Here is an 18,592-nt window from a genome sequence, read left to right as displayed (position 1 = left end):
CAGCAGGATGACACAACAAAAAAGAGATGCAGTTTCCCGGTGCCGCCAGATAATGCAAGCAGATGCAGAAGGACACACAGTGAATGGACACAAAGAACAAACACCCGGGGGGGGGGAGGGGAGAGAAAGAAATAAAATAAATCTTTAAATAAATAAATGAAAGAAGCATTTAAAAGCTTCTTGCTTTACTCCTTACACTGTAATACCCTAGCATGTATCTCAATTACTTTATATAATAAATTTGTAGAAACACAATAATTCTCCAAATAAATGAATTAAATTCTTCCCTCGCAGCTGCATCCATTTACTTTGCTTTCCATTTTTAAAACTAAATGGATTAGATAACTGAAATAAGCTATTTAAATCTCCAAAAATGACTCGTAAGAAATAACCAGAAGAAAGGATGACAGATGGACAGACCACTATGGATCACTGGATTTCCAAATCAAGTCAGTGTCTCCTAAAATTCATAAATGTCTCTGAGAATAGTGACAAATAGTAACAGTAATCTAAATGCTATATTTTTATCTAAAAAAATCAAAAGACCTCTATTTTGAGCAATATGATATATAAGGTATATTGAAAAACCCTCTACAAATAAATTTCTACCAAGAAATGCTGCAGAAAATATAGCTGATATTGTTTAAAAAGAAAAAAAAAAAAGAACCCCTATTGCACAAAGAGATATTTAGTACATTTAATAGGTTGCTGAAAATCAGAATGGTAAAAAGCAGCTAAAGTTACATGTGCCATGAAGCCATCTGCCAAACCTGGTAGCCTGCAGCAGCACTGTGGACAAGAGAAAAGGCCTTAGGCCCAAGACGGGAACTTGAAACTAACTTCTCCCCCATCCCCATCCAAAAAAATTAGCATTTTCAAATAGCAAAGCATGCGATAAATGAGTGAACTACAAAAAAAAAAAAAAAAAAATCTCCCCACTGAGACGGGGCAGCACAAAAAACAAAGAAGAAAAAACTTGTCTCAGCCTAGGCCGAGATCACCCCATGAGAATTTATAAACACCAGCCTATTATTCTCACACAGATTTGGGGGTTTGAATTTATGTAACACTTCCATTACGTAGACCCCCCAAAATGAGAAAATGGTCCCAAATGACAGCAGTCCAAGGAACAAGTGAGAAGTTAACCCACATCCTTTCTGAAGAGACATTCTCAACCCATGCAGTATTTGGCACTCAAGAAATTGAAATATCAGAAATTTCAAGCATAGAGTAGAAATTAGGTTTAAAATTTATGTAAAGAAACAGAAAAGGGATCATTAACATTAGCTAGGAATAAAATTGTATCAAATAAAACAATATTTTTAATAGCACGTTTTGAAACAAATAATATAATCACTGAAATTATTACACAGAATTGCTTAAATAGAAGATAAACTTGAAAAATTATCTAGCACTCAGCATATAGTGAGGCAAAATGGTAAAAATGTGAAACTTAATTTTTTTTAAAGTGGAAAGAGAAGATCTAACACACATAAGTGGAATTCCAGAAGAAAATAATAAAGAAACCTCGGGAGAAGCAAGCAAGAAAGAAATAACTGGGAAGCGGATTTAGCTCAATGGATAGAGCATCTGCCTACCACATGGGAGGTCCAAGGTTCAAACCCAGGGTCTCCTGACCCATGTAGTGAAACTGGCCCATGCAGTGCTTACGCGCACGAAGAGTGCCCTGCCATACAGGGATGTCCCCCATGTAGGGGAGCCCACGTGTAAGGAGTGTGTCCCTCAAGAACAGCCACCCTGGGCAAAAAAAAAAAACTGCAGCCTGCCCAGGAGTGGGGCCTCACACACGGAGAGTTGATGCAACAAGATGTTGCAACAAAAAGAGACACGGATTCCAGGTGCCGCTGACAAGAATACAAGCGGACATAGAAGAAAACACAGCAAATGGACACAAGAGAGCAGACAACTGTGGGGGGTGGGTGGGAGGGGAGAGAAATAAAATAGGCCCACACCCATCTAACATTGTAGAGAAACTCCAGAGGATGAGAAAGAAGGGAAAGAAAAAGTGAGAGAAAAAGACAATTATCTAAAAAGGAAAGACCACAGGGCCCACTGGATGGAATGGGGGAGAGTATGGGAGTATGGGCCATGATGTGGACCATTGACCATGAGGTGCAGAGGTGCCCAGAGATGTACTTACCAAATGCAATGGATGTGTCATGATGATGGGAATGAGTGTTGCTAGGGGGGGAGTGGTGGGGTGGGGGTGGTGGTGTTGAAGGGGTCCTCATATATTTTTTTTAAATGTAATATTTTTACAAAATCAATTAAAAAAAAAAAAAAGAAAGAAAGAAGAAGAAGAAGAAGAAGAAGAAGAAGAAGAAGAAGAAGAAGAAGAAGAAGAAGAAGAAGAAGAAGAAGAAGAAGAAGAAGAAGAAGAAGAAAAAAGAAATTCCTGGAAGTAGAATAAAAGTCACTGGACATTTTATAATAATTTAGAAAGACTAACCTATATTATTTTTCACAGTTGGAGAAACAACCTGCTTATCTTGTAATTGAATAAAACACTTAAAGGCTAAAAAAAAAAAAACAAAAATAAAAAATAAAAAGGAAAGACCAATTGATATTTCTTGTCTTTTTTTTTTAATATTACATTAAAAAAATATGAGGTCCCCATATACCCCCCAACCCCTTACCCCACTCCTCCCCCCACAACAACCACCTTCTCCATCATCATACATCTCTGAGTACCGCTGCACCTCATGGTCAATGGTCCATATCATAGTCCACACTCTCCCACAGTCCACCCAGTGGGCCATGGGAGGACATACAATGTCCGGTAACTGTTCCTGCAGCACCACACAGAACAACTCCAAGTCCCGAAAACACCCCCACATCACATCTCTTCCTCCCACTCCCTACCCCCAGCAGCCACCATGTCCACTTTCTCCACACCAATGCCACATTTTCTTCTATTACTAATCACAACAGTTCATGAATAGAATATCAGTAAGTCCACTCTAATCCATACTCTATTCCTCCATCCTGTGGACCTTAGAATGGTTGTGTCCACTCCACATCTATATCAAGAGGGGACTTAGATTCCACATGGAGGCTGGATGCAATTCTCCTGCTTTCAGCTGTAGGCACTCTTGACTCTCTGGTATGGTGGTTGACCTTCCTCAACTCCATGTTAGTTGAGTGGGGTAAGTCCAATAAATCAGAGTGTAGGAGTTGCAAGCCTGTTGAGATTCAGGGCCTGGCTATCACATGGTCAGTCCAGAGATTCAGGTCCCCTGGATATACATTAAACCCCAGCACCAACTACAGTTCCAAATAGCAGCAACAAAAGTCAGAAGACAGGAGCAAAATACCTTCAAAGTTTTAAGAAGAAATACTTATCATTCTTAATTTTATAACCAGTTAAGCTATTAATCAATAAAAGGGTGAAGGCACTTTCATACAAAGAGTGTGTGCTGGGAAGCAGATATGGCTCAAGCAATTAAGCTCCCACCACCCACATGGGAGGTCCTGGTTTTGGTTCCTAGTGCCTCCTGGAGAAGAGGAGCAACACAGTAAGTTAGTGCAATGGGCTGGTGTGGCAAGCTGATGCAACAAGATGATGCAGCAAGGAGACACAAAGAGGAAAGATAATAAGCAACACAACAAATCAGGGAGTGGAGGTGGCTCAAGCAATTGAGTACCTTTCTCCACCACATGGGAGGTCCCAGGTCCTGTTCCTTCACAAAGAGAAGATGAACAGACACAGAGAACATATAGTAAATGAACACAGACAGCAGACAGCGAGTGCAAACAACATGGGGGGAAGGGGAATAAATAAAATAAATCTTAAAAACAAAAAACAGTGTATGCCGCCAACATACTGTTTCTACCAGGGACTTTTAAAAGATGTACCTCAGGAAGAAATAATTATAAGCACGTAGAAGCCTGAAATATAAAATAGTACCAATGTCTAATTTGGGGCAAGAAAATTCTATAACTGCACTGTCCAAGAGAACTTTCTGGGATAAATGAAATTATTTCTTGCATTTGTCTAATACAGAAGCTACCTGTCACATATTGCTATTGTCTACTTGAAATGTGGTTGGTGCAAATAAGGAACTAAATTCCTAATTGTATTTAATTTTAATTAATTTAAATAGCAGAAATTTAAAAGACTTCCCATACCAAGTGTTGCAGAAGATATGGAGGAACTGCAACTCTCATACCCTACTAGTAGGAATGTAAAAAGGTATATCCACTTTGGAAGCTGCTCACAATTTCTTAAAGTTAAACATATGATTCAGACATTTCTATCCAGGTATTTACCCAAGAGAAAAGAAAGCATATGTCCTTACAACGATTCACACGCAAATGTCACATCAGCTTTGTATGTAATAGTCCAAACTGGAGAAAACTCAAATACCTCAATACAGAATTTTTAAAAAATTAAATAGCAATATCTAGTAAGTGGCTAGGCTATTGTATTGGACAGTATGGACATATAAAGAGGACAATGAAAAATGATAGAAGGGAAGGAATCAGAGTTAAAACTTATAAGGTCATTTTACTGTTCAGAAAAGATTAGATAAAAGTAGACAATTCTCAAACAAAAGGGAAGAAAAAGAATAAATCACCTATTGAACACAAAAGAAAGCAGAAAGGCTAGGGGCTGAGAGAGTGGAAGTGAAGAGAAAAAAGCAAGAAAAGCAGAAGACCCATAACAAAATGGAAAAAATAATTCCAGATATTAAACAACGAAAAACAGACTAAGTATGCTAATTAAAAGAAAGAATGTCAGGAAGCAGACTTGGCCCAATGGATAGAGCGTCCGCCTACCACATGGGAGATCCACGGTTCAAACCCAGGGCCTCCTGACCCATGTGGCGCTGGCCCATGCGCAGTGCTGATGAGCGCAGGAAGTGCTGTGCCACACAGGGGTGTCCCCCACACAGGGGTGTCCCCCGCATAGGGGAGCCCCACGCGCAAGGAGTGCGTCCCGTAAGGCGAGCTGCGAAAGAAAGTGCAGCCTGCCCACGAATGGCGCCACACACGGAGAGCACGCACAGCAAGATGACGCAACAAAAAGAAACACAGATCCCCGAGCCGCTGACAAGGATAGAAGCAGTCACAGAAGAACACACAGCGAATGGACACAGAGCAAACAACTGGGGCGGGGGGGAGGGGACGGGACAAAAAATAAATCTTAAAAAAAAAAAAAGAGGGGAAAACGGACTTGGCCCAGTGGTTAGGGCGTCCGTCTACCACATGGGAGGTCCGCGGTTCAAACCCGGGGCCTCCTCGACCCGTGTGGAGCTGGCCCATGTGCAGTGCTGATGCACGCAAGGAGTGCCGCCCCACGCAGGGGTGTCCCCTGCGTAGGGGAGCCCCACGCGCAAGGAGTGTGCTCCGTAAGGAGAGCCCAGCGCGGAGGAAAGTGCAGCCTGCCCAGGAATGGCACCGCCCACACTTCCCGTGCCGCTGACAACAACAGAAGCGGACAAAGAAACAAGACGCAGCAAATAGACACAGAGAACAGACAACTGGGGGGGAGGGGAGGAATTAAATAAATAAATAAATCTTTAAAAAAAAAAGAAAGAATGCCCAACTGGTTAAAAAATATACAGCTGATGTGGAGAAACAGGAATCCTTGTACACTGCTGGTTGAAATGTAAAATGGCTCAGTCACTGGGGAAGATAGTTTGGTGGTTCCTCAGAAAGTTAAATATAGAATAACCATATGACCTGGCAGTTCTACTTCCAGGTACACACCAAAAAGAACTGGACAGATATTTGTACACTAATGCTCATTGTTGCATTATTCACAAAAGCCAAAAGGTGAAAGCAATCCAAGTATCCAACAAAATGTGGTGTATGCAATCCAATGGAATATTACTTAACCATGCAAAGAAGTGAAGTGCTGGTGTATGCTATAACATGGAAAAATCTTGAAGACATCATGTTGAGTGAAATAAGCCAGATGCAAAAGGACAAATATTGTATGATTTCTCTTATATGAAATACTTAGAATAAGCAAATTCATAAAGACAGAAAGCACAACAGTGATTACCAAAGGTATAGGCAGGGGGAACATAAGGCTATTGATAAATGTATATGAGTTCTGGTTTGTGCTGATGAAAATAGTCTGGAAATAATGGTGCAAGTTACACAATATTGTCAGGTAACTGTCACAGAATTGTTCACTTAAAATGGTTAAATTTGTTTTTGTTATATTTTACAATTAAAGTTTTAAAATTTTAAATAATGTTTCTCAACATTGGCAAGTTTTAAATATGTTGATGCCTGGACCCACCACCAGAAATTCTAATTTAACAAATCAATGGCATTGAGTACATACACAATGTTGTGCAACTATCATCTCTATTTAGTTCAGAAACATTTTCATCACCCCAAAAGGAAACCCCTCACCCATTAAGCAGCTGCTCCACAATCTTCCCTCCACCCAAGTTCTGGCAACCACTAATCTACGTTCTGTCTCCTTGGATTTTTGTGTACATTTGTGTATATTTCATATAAATGGAATCACACAATATGTGACCTTTTGTGTTTAGACTCTTTCACTTAGCAGAATGTTTTCAAGGTTCGTTCATATTGTAGAATATTTTAGTACTTCATTCCTTTCTATGGCCAAATAATAGTTCATAGTATATATATCCATTTGTCCACTGATAGATATTTGGGCTGTTTCAATCCACTGAATAGTGCTTCTGTGTACGTGTGTACATGTATTTGATGAATACCTGTTTTCTATTATTTTCGGTATATACCTATGAGTGAAACTGCTGGATCATATGGTAATCCTATGTTTAACTTTCTGAAGAACCGCCAAACTATGTTCCACAGCAGCTCAACCATTTTAAATTCCCACCAACAAGGTTCAAGTAGTTCCAATTTCTCCACATCCTTGACAACACTTATTATTTTCCTTTTTTATGTCAGCCATTTTAATGGCTTTTATAAAGTGATACCTCATTGTGGTTTTGATTTGCACTTCCCTGACTAATGACGCTGAGCATCATTTCACGTATTTTGTGCTAGTTGGCTAGCTGTGTATCTGCTTTGATGAACTGTCTATTCAAGTACTTTCGCCCTTTTTAATTAGGATGTTTTTCTTTTTGTTGTGGAGTTGTAAGAGGTTTTAAAATATAACCTGGATATTAAAAGCTTAACAGATATATGATTTTCAAATATTTTATCCTTTTCTGTAAGTTTGTCTTTTCCCTTTCTTGGTAATATCCTTTGAGGCACAATTTTTAAAATTTTGATGAAGTCCAATTTATCTAATTTTTCCTTTTCTTGTTCATGCTCTTGGGGTCATGTCTGAAAATCTACTGCCTAATACACAATCATGATGATTTATCCCTTTGTTTTCTTCTAAGAATTTAATGATTTTACATTTTACATTTAGGCAATTTATCCATTTTGAGGTTTTTTAATATAATGTGTGCCAGGTAGGGGTACAACTTCATTCTTTTGCATGCGGATATTCTGTATCACTAGCAACATTTGTAGAAAAGACCACTGGAAAAAAATATTGATACAATATTCAAAAACAAAAAATACAGGGGGAAGCAGATGTAGCTAGCATGATTGGGCTTCCACCTACCACATGGGAGGTCCCAGGTTCGGTTCCGGTGCCTCCTGGAGAAGGCAAACTGGCATGGTGGCATGGCAGGCAGACACAGCAAGCTGAACACAACAATATGACACAACAGAAGAGACACAAAAAGGTAAGACAATGAGAGAATCAACAAACCAGGGAGCTGAGATGGCTGAGGTGATTGAGCACCTCTCTTCCACAGGGAGGTCCCAGGTTCGATTCCCAGTGCCTCCTAAAGGGAAGATGAGCAGACAGAGAGCACACAGCAAATGGACACAGAGAACAGACAGCGACCACAAACAATGAGAAGGAGGGAGATAAATAAATAAAACAAATCTTTAAAAATATATATACATATATACATATAGGGTAATCATGACCAAGTCTTAGCAAAAGTATACACAAACTTATGGGAAAATCTATAAATCTTAACTGAAAGATATTAAATACCTTAAATAAATGTAACCATTTTTACAAATAGACTCTAATATAAAAAGTCTCACAAAATTTAAGTGAGACAACCAGCAAGATGGTGGCAAAGTAAGGAGCTCCAAGAGTCAGCCCTAGACTAGGCTTCAGCCCTACCTCCAGCAGGGAGGAGGCTGGCAGACCCTGCACCAGCCTATCCAGGTAACTGCAAGGTACCTCTGACTGACACAGACTGAAAATCAGAAATCTACCGGGGCAACTGCGGGGATCTTGGACCCACACTGCATAGATAGCTGCACATACCAAAAGCTCCATCCCAGCCCCAGGCAGGGGAGAAAGGGATGTGAAGCTTCATCAGTCTCTCTGGGAAACTACAGTCTAGGCCTGCACGACGTGGATTATTCCACACAACTGTGACTCTGTCCCTACTCCCTACAAAAGGAGAAAGTTGGGAGAAGCTTCATTGGTCCCCAGTACAATGAGGGCTGCTTGAGCCTCCACAGCTTATAGCACCAGTTACAACCTTGGCTCCTATTGAACAACCAGCAAGGAAGAAAGGGCAAAAAGCCCTAAACTAAAGAGAAAAACTGCACCCAGAATAAATACTCTAGCAAGAGAGATGCCAGGACACCAACAAAAAATTACAACCCACAGCAAGAAACAGGAAGATATGGCCCAGTTAAAGGAACGAGATAAGCCTCCAGATGACATAAAGAAATTGAGACAACTAATCATAGATGTTCAAATAAATCTCCCTAATAAATTCAGTGAGATGACTAAAGAGATTAAGGATACTAAGAAGACACTGGAAGGGAAGCGGACATGACTCAACTGATAGAGCATCCACCTACTACACGGGAGGTCCAGGGTTCCAATCCAGGGCTTCCTGGCCCAGGTGATGAGATGGCCCATGCACAGCACTGCCACATGCAAGGAGTGCCATGCTACACAGGGTGTGCCCCGCGCAGGGGAGCCCCATGCACAAGGAGTGTGCCCATCAAGGAGAGCCACCCCGCACTAAAAAAATGCAGCCTGCCCAACAGTGGCACCGCACACACAGAGAACTGAAGCTGCAAGAGACACAGATTCCCAGTGCTGCCGAGAATGTGAACACAGAAGAACACACAGCAAATGGACACAAGAGTGCAGACAATGGGGGGTAGAGGGTAGTACGGGGGGGAGAAATAAAATAAAATAAACCTTAAAAAAAAAAAAAAAGACACTGGAGGAGCACAAAGAAGAATTTGAAAGCATACAAAGAAAAATAACAGATCTTATGGGAATGAAAGGTGCAAGCAATGAAATTTTAAAAATCATATAATAGCAGATTTGAGGCGGCAGAAGTAAGAATCGGTGAGCTGGAAGAAATGGCCTCTGAAAGTGAACATACAAAAGAACAGATGAAGAAAAGAAGGGAAATTTTGAATAAGGTCCCAGGGAACTAAATGACAGCAAAAGGCATGCAAACATACGTGTCATGGGTGTCCCAGAAGGAGAAGAGAAGGGAAAAGGGGCAGAAGGAATATTTGAAGAAATAATGGTAGAAAATTTCCCAACCCTATTGAAGGACATAGATATCCCTGTCCAAGAAGCACAATGTACTCCCATCCAAAAAAAATCCAAATAGACCAACTCAGAGACACACAGTAATCAGAATGTCAAATGCCAAAGTCAAAGAGAGAATTCTGAAAGCAGCAAGAGAAAAGCAATGTGTAACATATATGGGATACCCAATAAGATGAAGTGCTAATTTCTCACAGAAACCAGGGAGGCAAGAAGACAGTGGTCTGACAGATTTAAGATACCACAACAGCAAAACTTCCAGCTAAGAATCTTATATCCAGCAAGACTGTCTTTCAAAAATGAGGGTGAGATTAGAATATTCACACATAAACAGAAACTGAGAGAATTTCTAAGCAAGAGACCAAATTTTCAGGAAATAATAAAGGGTGTGCTAGAGCCTGAGAAGTAAAAACAGGAGAGAGAGGCCTGGAAGAGAGTCTAGAAATGAAGATTATATCAATAAAAGTAACTAAAAGTGTCAAAAGAGTGATGAAAATAAAATATGACAGATAAAACTCAAATAGTCAGGAATAAAAGTAACCAATGATGTAAAGCACTTGTATTCAGAAAACTGCAACTCAATGTTAAAAAAAAAATCAAAACAGGCCAAAATAACTGGAAGAACATTCCATGCTTATGGACTGGAAGACTAAATATCATTAAGATGTCAATTCTACTCAAACTGATATACAGATTCAATGCAATCCCGATAAAAATTCCACCAGCATTTAAAAAAAAAATTGAAAACATGATCACCAAATTTATTTGGAAGGGTAGGGGGTCCTGAATTGCCAGAAACATAAAAAGGAAAAGCAAACCCTCATCTCCAGTCTTTAAATCATATTACCTAACTATAGCGGTAAAAACAGCATATTACTGGCATAAAGACAGACACATAGACCAATGGAACCAAATTGATGGTTCAGAAACTGACCCTCCTCACATGTATGGTCGAGTGATTTTTGGCTAGCCTGTCAAACCCACACAGCTCGGAAAAAACAATCCATTCAAAAAATGGTGCTGAAAAAACTGAATATCTATAGCTGAAAGAAAGAAAAAGGACTCCTATATCACACTTTACCCAAAAATTGACTCAAAATGGATCAAAAAATAAAAATAAAAGAACCATAAAAACTTCCAGAAGAAATTATGGGAAAATATCTTCAAGACGTGGGTAGGTGGTGGATTCTTAAAGGAGATAAGAGGAGGACTGAGATGGACTATTGATGTTAAATGTATGTAGAAGTTTTAATTCGCTTATCTGTAAAAGTGTGGAAATGTATAGAATGGATGGTAACAGTGAGTAACAGCTAGTTTATAAATGGGGATGAGGCTGAAAATGGTAGTCTTGGGATGTAAATGCCAACTGACAATGCTAGAGAATAATCTAGGAACTGAAGAGCACAGTAAACCAAGAGGTGGATGAGAATTGTGGTTGATGATACAGATGCAAGTGTGTCCTTTGTGAGCTAGAGCAAATGTACATCACTACTGCAGGGTGTTGGGAATGTGGAGAAGCATGGGAAAAATACAGCTGGAGTGACCTATGGACTGTGGTTAGCACTAATAATATAATATCCTTGCATCTATGCGAAAGATATACAGTGTTAATAATGAGACAGTATGGAAAAAATGAGCCAAAAAAATGAGCCAAATGTACACTATGGACATGGTAACAATCAGATGATATTAGATTATCTGTAGCACATGTTCCACCACAGAATGGTGTGTTGATGGAAGGGCGTTGTTTGATAATTCTGTACATGTGCATGATTGTTTTTCAAGTTTATAATTTCTGTCATAAAAAATATATTTGAAAAATAATAATAGGGTGGGTCGGGGGAAAAACACACCAAATTTAAGATAGGGACTATGATTAGTAGTAAGATTTTGATAATATTCTTTCATAATTTGTAACAAACTTCTCACAACAATGCAAGGTGTTGGTGGAGGGTTGGTGTATGGGACCCCTGTATGAAGTTATGTATGTTTGCTTTGTAAGTTCACAACATTTACTACTAACCAAAGTATTTCCCCCAAACCAACCCTATTATTATCTTTATATCATTTATATATGAACATACATAAACAATTGAGTGTATAGTAATATTTTGACAATGCTCTTTTTTTTTTAAAGATTTATTTCTTTATTTCTCTCCCCTCCCCCCCGCCACCCCGGTTGTCTGTTTTCTGTGTCTATTTGTTGCGTCTTCTCTGTCCGCTTCTGTTGTTGTCAGCAGCACGGGAATCTGTGTTTCTTTTTGTTGTGTCATCTTGCTTTGTCAGCTCTCCGTGTGTGTGTGGCCATTCCCGGGCAGGCTGCACTTTCTCTCACGCTGGACGGCTCTCCTTACGGGGCACACTCCTTGCGCATGGGGCTCCCATGTGGTAGACGGACGCCCTAACCACTGGGCCAAGTCCGCCGCCTTGACAATGCTCTTTAATCACTAGTTAAAACGGTTTAACAACAATGCAAGTTATTGGTGGTAGGATGAGTTATGAGAGTCCTGTATGATGTTATATATGTTTGTTTCGTAAGTTCACAAGTATTATTATACATTTATTGTTTATGTATCAGTAATATACTTCAATAAATTAATTTTTAAAAAATTAAGTATAGAGACAAGCAATTCCAATCAAAACCTCAAGGAATTTATGCATGTGTTTATGGTACTTAAGGACTAACTTAAATTCATATAGAAGAGCAGAAATCCAAAGTATACTAAGAGACTCAAGAAAAATAATAAGGAAGGCAGGGACTCATTATACTAGATAAGAGATTTGTAGAGATATAATAATTAAAACAGTATGGTTCTGAGATAGGCAAAAAGAACAAAGGAACAAACCAGAGAATCCAAGGGAAAAGGGAATATGTGAAAACGTGATATTACAGAACTCTTCTTGTAGACTTTTAGGGAAAAGGTGCTAGGATAATTAGATATCCAAATAAAAAATATAATAACATATCCCACTGTGGTAATTTGATATTATTTATGAATTCCAAAAAGAAATACTGATTATGTTTGTAAACTGGTCTATTTCTGTGGGTGTGATACCCTTTGACTATATTAGATTCAGCTGAGACGTCTGATTAAATTATATTAAGATTAGGGCTTTTACTCATCAGAATGCAACACAGTATGAAGTCCCAGCTCCCTTGGTGGGCTAATAAAACACACTATGACACGGAAATAGATACACAGAGAAGATATAGAGAGGATCCTGCAGGACTGGAAAGAGAAGAGCCTGATAGTTAATAGCTGACCTTGTGAAGAGAACAGAGCAGCTGAGCCTGGAAAGAGATGAGCCCCAGAAAGAGAAATAAGCCTTGTGTCAGCCCACAGCTGACATAGACAGAAGTTGGAACCATGGAACCTTAAGGGAAAAGAAGGCTGAACCCTAGCAGACACGGCCCACCATCTTGTGTCACCACGTGGCAACAGACTTTGGATGAGAAAGTACTTCTTGTAGTACCTTGAGTTGGACTCTTTAGGGCCCAGTAACTGTAAGCTTCTACCCCAAATAAATTCCCTTTATAACAGCAAACAGACCTCTGGTACTTTGCATCAATATGCCTTTTGATGATGGCTAATACACTAAACCTCAATTTCATTCCAAAAATCAACTCCAAATATATTAAGGAACAAATAGTGAAAAAGAAAACTTTAAACCTTTCAGAAGAACTACAGCAGCATTTTTATGACAAAAAAAAATTTTCAGTAAGACACAAAAGGCAAGAACTATAAAAAGACTAATAAATTAAACTACATCAAATTTAGAATCCTTTGTTCATTAACAGACATCAGGAGAAAAGTGAACAGATCAGGTTAAAAAAAAAAAACAGAACTTACATAACAAAGAATTAGCATCTAAAATACATAAACTACAAATCAGTAAGACAACAATCCAATATTAAAATGGGTAAAAAAGTTCAAAGACATTTCATAGAACACAAATTGCCTACATAAACATGAAAAGATCCTCAACTTCATCAAAGAAATGAAGAATTTTAAATGCAATGAGATAGAATTTCATAATCACCACACTGACATAAAACACATCTTGACAACTTCAAGTGTTGGTAAGGACTGGAGCAACCATTACTCTCCTACATTTCTTGGGAAGTTAAACTGGTACAAACACCTTGTAAAGCAATTTTCTGTAAAGAGCCAAATAGTAAATATTTTTAGCTTGATAAGCCATTAGATATCTACTTCAACTACTCAACTGTTGTAGTGTGAAAGTAGTAACAGATAATATGTAAATGATTGATCATGTAAGTTTCAATAAAATTGTATTTACAAAGCAGATGACAGCCCATTTGACCATGAGCTATAGTTTGCCAAGCTAGAGAAACTCTTACACATGTGAGCAAAAAAGACATATACAAGAATATTTCACAAGACTTGCATGCTACTTTATTGGAATTGTAGTTGGTGCTGGGTTTAAGATATATGTAGGGGATTTGAATCTCTGGACTGATAATATGACACCCAGGCCCAGAGCCTCAACAGACTTCAGCTCCTACACTTTGACTTATTGGACTTACTCCACCCAGCTAACATGGAGTTGAAGAAGGTCAACCACCACAACATGGAGCCTAGAGTGTCTACAACTAGAAGCGGGAAGAGTGCATCCAGTACCCATGTGCAATCTAAGCCCTCACTTGACATAGGTGTGCAATGGACACAACCAATCCAATGTCCACAGAGAAAATGTGGAATGGGTGTGGGAACGGTAGCCATGGGGGCTGCTGGGTGTGGGGAACGGGAGGAAGAGATGAGATGTGGAGGCGTTTTCGGGACGTGGAGTTGTCCTGGATAGTGCTTCACGGACAATTACGGGACACTGTAGATCCCCCCAGGGCCCACTGGATGGAACGTGAGAGAGTCTGGGCTATGATGTGCACCACTGACTATGGGGTGCAGTGATGCTCAGAGATGAACTTACCAGGTGCAATGGATGTATCACGATGATGGGAGAGAGTGTTGCTGTGGGGGGAGTGGGGGGCGGGGGCGGTGGGGTTGAATGGGACCTCATATATTTTTTTAAATGTAATTTAAAAAAATAATAATAAATAAATATTTAAAAAAAAAAAAAAGAAAAGAATATTTCCAACACTACTATGTTTAATTACAAATGGTCAGAAACAAATATCCATATAATGGATGAGCACCATGATGGTATTATTTACACTACCAGTAAGTAAAAACAAATAAACAAATGAACTAGAGCTATATGTGAGAACATACCCAACAATATGGAACCAAAAAGCAAGATCTAGACCACTATGTATAATAAGATGTCATTATTATAGAAATTATAGAAAAGGTGCAAAATGTACTATGTATTGTTTAGAGATACAAACTGATCAAATAAAGAAATATGTAGAAATAATAAATACAGAATTCAGGACAGCAATTGCCTCTCTTGGGAAGGGAAAAGAATGTGATACAATATTGTTAGGAGAGGGGATCATACCTACATTGTTAATGTTTTAAGTGATATAAAGAATTATGTCATTCTCTATATCTTTTACTACTTCTGAAATATTTTATAATACAGCTTGAAGATTCAAAGAAACATATATTTACTTGTAAAAGTTAGAACAAGTATAGAACACTAAACGGCCTCCAGGGAAGAGAAGAAATTATCTAATATTGATCAAAACTAATACTATGTAACAAATATGGAAAAAATTAATTTGTATTTAAACAGTATGGCAAACAACTCCCTTAGAACATATGATGTGTGTGAAAAGCTTAAGTCCTTGGTAGGGGAAAAAAAAAGGGAATCACCAAACTAAAGATAAAGGTTTAAAATTCCATGATTCTAAGAGAAGTTTTCTTCAAATGTAAACCCCTCCTCCCTTTCTTTCTTTCAATTTTAAATTTAATGTAATGAAAACCATCTCCAAAACTACAACCAATTTAAATTAAAACCAGCCTCTTCATAATTCCTTTGGTCTTACTCTCTAAAGAAAATGCTCTGATTTTCAACCAATTAAGTTAACAAAACTTCCACATATCATCTTCCTTTACAATACTATGGCAAATTCCTGGTAATCACATCAGAGATCACATTTTACTTACTTTAACAGTATGCTGTTACCTTTCTCCTAATAACAAACCAATTGACTCTGACACACAGAATAAAAAGTTGCACTGTGTACACCATCTTCTTTGAACTAGCAAAGGAGGGGTTAATAATATTTCAAATGAATAAACCAAAAAAACCCACACTATAAATCATTCTTTCTTAGAAAGCAAGCATAACTTAAAAAAGAAAGACAGTAAATGTATATGTGTAAATATACATATGGAAAATGAGTAATTACTAACTTATGATCATGAAGTAATAAAGATAAAAGAAAATGACTTTTTTTTTTAATTTTGAGGAAGTTTTAGATTATATAAATATTACATCAAAAATATAGGGGATTCCCAATAAATCTTTAAAAAAGGGAAGCAGAAGTGGCTCAAGCAATTGAGCATCTCTCTCCCACATGGGAGGTCCCAGGTTCAGTTCCCAGGGCCTCCTAAAGAAAAGACAGGCATACACAGAGAGCACAAAGCAAATGGACATAGAGAGCAGAGAGCATTTATTTTAAAAAAACAACTGATGAACACATATTGAAGCTTTGCTACTAACCCCGGATGTTTGTTTGCAGTATAGTTTACACTTTGCCCCACACAATTTTATAGGTTTTGACAAAATACATAATGGCCTGTTATGCAAAGAATGACTTTTTTAAAAGGATACACACATATACGCTTGCATTCCATGCTGAATTCATCAAAGTCCCCTAATCTCATGACAAAAATAAGTCATTTTTAAAATTTTAGATAAATTAATTTTCCCTTTATAAATAGGGAAGGGGTACTCAACCATTACAAAGACACTACAGGGCAAGTTTAATATTTATTAAAGAAATCAAGCAGGGATTAGTAGGGCAGAGAAAATGTTCTTTAAAAACATAAAGTTGGGAAGCAGACATGGCTCAAATGATAAGGCCTCTGCCTACCATATGGGAGGACCCAGGTTCTATCCCTGGAGCCTTCTGGTGAAAAAGAAAAGAAAGTGTGCCTGTGCAGCAAGCCGAATTCCCACGTGGGTGCCCGCACAGCAAGCAGAGTGCCCACGTGAGTACTGGTGTGGTGAGCCAGTGCCCGGTGCAAGTGAGTCATGCAGCAAGATGATGACACAATAAAGAGAGAGACAAACGGGAAAGTCAAGAGACCAGGAACTGAAGTGGCACAATTGACAGGGAACATCTCCCCACATCAGAGGTCCCCACAATCGAATCCCAAAGAATCCTAGAGGAGAAACACGAGAAGAGAAGACAAAAACAGATAGATACAGATCACACAGAGAATGGACACAGACAGCAAAAACAGCAGGGCTGGGGAGGGAAAAGGGGTGGGTAAAAAAATAAAACATAAAGTCAAGTTACTCAGTCTGCATACCCACAGAAGTTCAACAAACTCAAATTTGTTCTTCAACAGCTACTTTGGGCAAAGCATGGTGTGGTCAACCCTAAGAGGACTGAATATAGATTAGTAAGGCATATCTCTGACCCCAGCAATTTTAAGAATTAGCTGAAGGGGGAAGCGATGTGGGTCAAGTAGTTGGATGCCCGCCTACCACATGGGAGGTCCCAGGTTCAGTTCCTGCTGCCTCCTAAAAAAGACCGGCAAGACAGCAAACTGACCTGACAGGCTGGTGTGGCAAGCTGACTCAATGAGATGACGCAGCAAGGGAAAACACAATGATAGACACAAAAAGCAGGGAGCAGAAGTGACTTAAGCAATTGGGCACTCCCTCTCAAAAGGGAGTTCCTGGGTTTGGTTTCCCATGCCTCTTAAAAAGAAGAACAGACACAAAGAACACACAACAGACAGAGAGCAGACAGCAAGTGCAAACAATGGTGGTGGCGGTGGGGGACAAATAAATAAGTAAATTAAATAAATCTTAAAAAAAAAAAAAAAAAGAATCAACTGAAGGAACTTCCAGGGAAAAGAGTGGAGTAGGGAGCTCCAGGACTCAGTCCTTTCATCAAAACAGGTATTAAACATGCAAGAACTCTCTAAAACAACTATTCTGGGGCCCTGGAGGCCAATGCTATACAGGAGAATTTTATACAGCATCCAGGGAAAAGTAGGATGAAGAGGCTGATAAACTATGTTAAAAAACAGTGAACTGCTTTCTCTGCATGGCAGATGCCAGCAGCCAGGCCCATTCTCATGACAAGTCGCAGTGGGGTCCAGTCCCTTGGCTACCTCCCTGGTAAAGGACAAAAATTATCTTCCTCAAGATCTTGTGGGGAGGGGGACAATCACTGATCATGGTTTTGATTAGTGATTTTGGATCTCTGGGTCCTGGCTCTAAGCTATTGTTTCAGTAAATCCTGGACAAAGACAGCAGCAGTTCATTGTTTCAACCCCGCCGTGGACAAAGGCAGAGGCAGTGGAGATTTAAAGATGGATCACTTTGAAGGGCTGCAGGAGACAGTTGAAGCGCTGCATTTGCAGGACAGGCCAGGAAAACACAGCTTTGGCATCCTCCCCAAGGCACTTTGGAGCTGGTCTGAGCCACAGTCGTGGGTCCCTGGGCCAATTCTGGCTGGGAAATACTGACTTGGGAAAGTCCTCTTTGGGGACCCTCCTGAAAGAATTTGCCCTCCAGACAAAAGAAACTAGAGATGCTAATAGGAGTGTAAAAAACTACAAAGCAAAACAAAAAGAAACAGAGCAGGATCAAGATTCCTAAGAAACAGAAGAAAGGAAGCTTCCTCCTGGAGGTAAAACAATTGCATAAAAAGTACAATCTTAAAAAGTGTACCATATACCCAGGGCAAGAATCAGATGAAAAAGAGCTGAAAAAATCTGACCAGTTAAACACAGGCTAGTCTGAAGGTCTAGAATAAGGTGGACTAACCTGACACAAAGACAATCAACAATAAAATCCTAGTCAAGAGACACTGACCTTTAGAGTAAACTCATGAAGATAATCTGATGC

The 18,592-nt window shown here is 39.2% G+C and overlaps 1 protein-coding gene across 1 annotated transcript in view; it reads right to left on the bottom strand.

The window, feature by feature from the left end:
* The window catches only part of PPM1D (protein phosphatase, Mg2+/Mn2+ dependent 1D), a 101,148-nt gene that overhangs the window by 69,641 nt on the left and 12,915 nt on the right, over positions 1-18,592 (bottom strand). The gene's annotated exons all lie outside the window — the stretch shown is intronic.

Source organism: Dasypus novemcinctus, chromosome 21, assembly GCF_030445035.2.
Source record: "Dasypus novemcinctus isolate mDasNov1 chromosome 21, mDasNov1.1.hap2, whole genome shotgun sequence".
Lineage (NCBI taxonomy): Eukaryota > Metazoa > Chordata > Mammalia > Cingulata > Dasypodidae > Dasypus > Dasypus novemcinctus.
This window is presented reverse-complemented; position numbering and strand designations above follow the sequence as displayed.